The 2397-nt window shown below is 43.6% G+C and overlaps 1 pseudogene; it reads left to right on the forward strand.

Annotated features, from left to right (window-relative positions):
• The first annotated feature begins 6 nt into the window (after window positions 1–6).
• Window positions 7–2393, forward strand: LOC111669688 (plectin pseudogene; annotated as a pseudogene).
• Window positions 2394–2397: the final 4 nt, after the last annotated feature.

Genomic DNA, 2397 nt, shown 5'->3' on the forward strand with positions numbered 1-2397 from the left:
TGCTGACTCCTGGTACTTCTCTGGTTCTGCTGGAGGCCCAAGCTGCCACTGGCTTTGTCATTGATCCAGTGAACAACAAGAAACTTTCAGTAGAGGAAGCTGTGGCTCAAGGAATGGTTGGCAGTGAGTGGAAAAACAAACTGCTTTCAGCAGAAAGGGCCGTAACAGGATACAAAGATCCCTACACTGGAAACACAATTTCTTTGTTCCAAGCTTTGAAAAAAGATCTAATTGTGAAAAATCATGGAATTCGTCTCCTTGAAGCGCAAATTGCAACTGGAGGAATAATTGATCCAGTCTACAGTCACAGAGTGCCTGTACAAGTGGCATATGAAAGAGGTTACTTTGATGAGGAAATGAACCAGATCTTGTCTGATCCTGATGATGACACTAAGGGCTTCTTTGATCCAAACACTAAAGAGAACCTAACCTATCTCCAGCTGGTGGAGAGATGTGTGACCGATCCCATCACTGGCTTTAGCTTACTGGTCATTGTGAAGAAAGGCGAGTTTTATTTCTTTGTTGATGAGGCTACAAAACTCATTCTGAAATCTACTACAACAAACAAAGCAGGGGGGAAATACCAAGGAACAACAGTGTCTCTGTGGGATCTGCTCTACTCTAAATACATCACTGAGGAGAAGAGGAGAGAGCTTGTGCAACAGTACAAGTCTGGGTCAATCACAATTGATCGTCTTTTAGAGATTATCCTGACAATCATTCAGCAACAAACAAAATCAGACAGCAACACAACAAAAACTACCATCACCACTACTACAGTCACAGAGACATGTGAAGTTCCAGACTTCCATGGAATCAGGAAGGAAGTCAGTGCTACTGAGCTGCTAGAATCAAAAATCATCACTGAGGAACTCTACAAAGATCTTAGCTCTGGAAAAATCACAGTGACGGAAGTGAGTGAAATGGATTCAGTAAGCAAGTACCTTGAGGGGACCAACAGCATTGCAGGGGTGTATGTGCAGTCTACCATGGAGACCCTGAGTATCTACGAAGCCAAAAGTAAGGGCCTGCTAACTCCTGGTACTTCTCTGGTTCTGCTGGAGGCCCAAGCTGCCACTGGCTTTGTCATTGATCCAGTGACCAACAAGAAACTTTCAGTAGAGGAAGCTGTGGCTCAAGGAGTGGTTGGCAGTGAGTGGAAAAACAAACTGCTTTCAGCAGAAAGGGCCGTAACAGGATACAAAGATCCCTACACTGGAAACACAATTTCTTTGTTCCAAGCTTTGAAAAAAGATCTCATTGTGAAAGATCATGGAATTCGTCTCCTTGAAGCACAAATTGCAACTGGAGGAATAATTGATCCAGTCTACAGTCACAGAGTGCCTGTACAAGTGGCATATGAAAGAGGTTACTTTGATGAGGAAATGAACCAGATCTTGTCTGATCCGGATGATGACACTAAGGGCTTCTTTGATCCAAACACTAAAGAGAACCTAACCTATCTCCAGCTGGTGGAGAGATGTGTCACAGATCCCATCACAGGCTTTAGCTTACTGGTCATTGTGAAGAAAGGCGAGTTTTATTTCTTTGTTGATGAGGCTACAAAACTCATTCTGAAATCTACTACAACAAACAAAGCAGGGGGGAAATACCAAGGAACAACAGTGTCTCTGTGGGATCTGCTCTACTCTAAATACATCACTGAGGAGAAGAGGAGAGAGCTTGTGCAACAGTACAAGTCTGGGTCAATCACAATTGATCGTCTTTTAGAGATTATCCTGACAATCATTCAGCAACAAACAAAATCAGACAGCAACACAACAAAAACTACCATCACCACTACTACAGTCACAGAGACATGTGAAGTTCCAGACTTCCATGGAATCAGGAAGGAAGTCAGTGCTACTGAGCTGCTAGAATCAAAAATCATCACTGAGGAACTCTACAAAGATCTTAGCTCTGGAAAAATCACAGTGACGGAAGTGAGTGAAATGGATTCAGTAAGCAAGTACCTTGAGGGGACCAACAGCATTGCAGGGGTGTATGTGCAGTCTACCATGGAGACCCTGAGTATCTACGAAGCCAAAAGTAAGGGCCTGCTAACTCCTGGTACTTCTCTGGTTCTGCTGGAGGCCCAAGCTGCCACTGGCTTTGTCATTGATCCAGTGACCAACAAGAAACTTTCAGTAGAGGAAGCTGTGGCTCAAGGAGTGGTTGGCAGTGAGTGGAAAAACAAACTGCTTTCAGCAGAAAGGGCCGTAACAGGATACAAAGATCCCTACACTGGAAACACAATTTCTTTGTTCCAAGCTTTGAAAAAAGATCTCATTGTGAAAGATCATGGAATTCGTCTCCTTGAAGCACAAATTGCAACTGGAGGAATAATTGATCCAGTCTACAGTCACAGAGTGCCTGTACAAGTGGCATATGAAAGAG

This window comes from Seriola lalandi, unplaced genomic scaffold (assembly GCF_002814215.2).
Source record: "Seriola lalandi dorsalis isolate HSWRI2012SDOR001 ecotype SW California unplaced genomic scaffold, Sedor1 jcf7180001961886, whole genome shotgun sequence".
NCBI classification, from domain to species: Eukaryota; Metazoa; Chordata; class Actinopteri; order Carangiformes; family Carangidae; genus Seriola; species Seriola lalandi.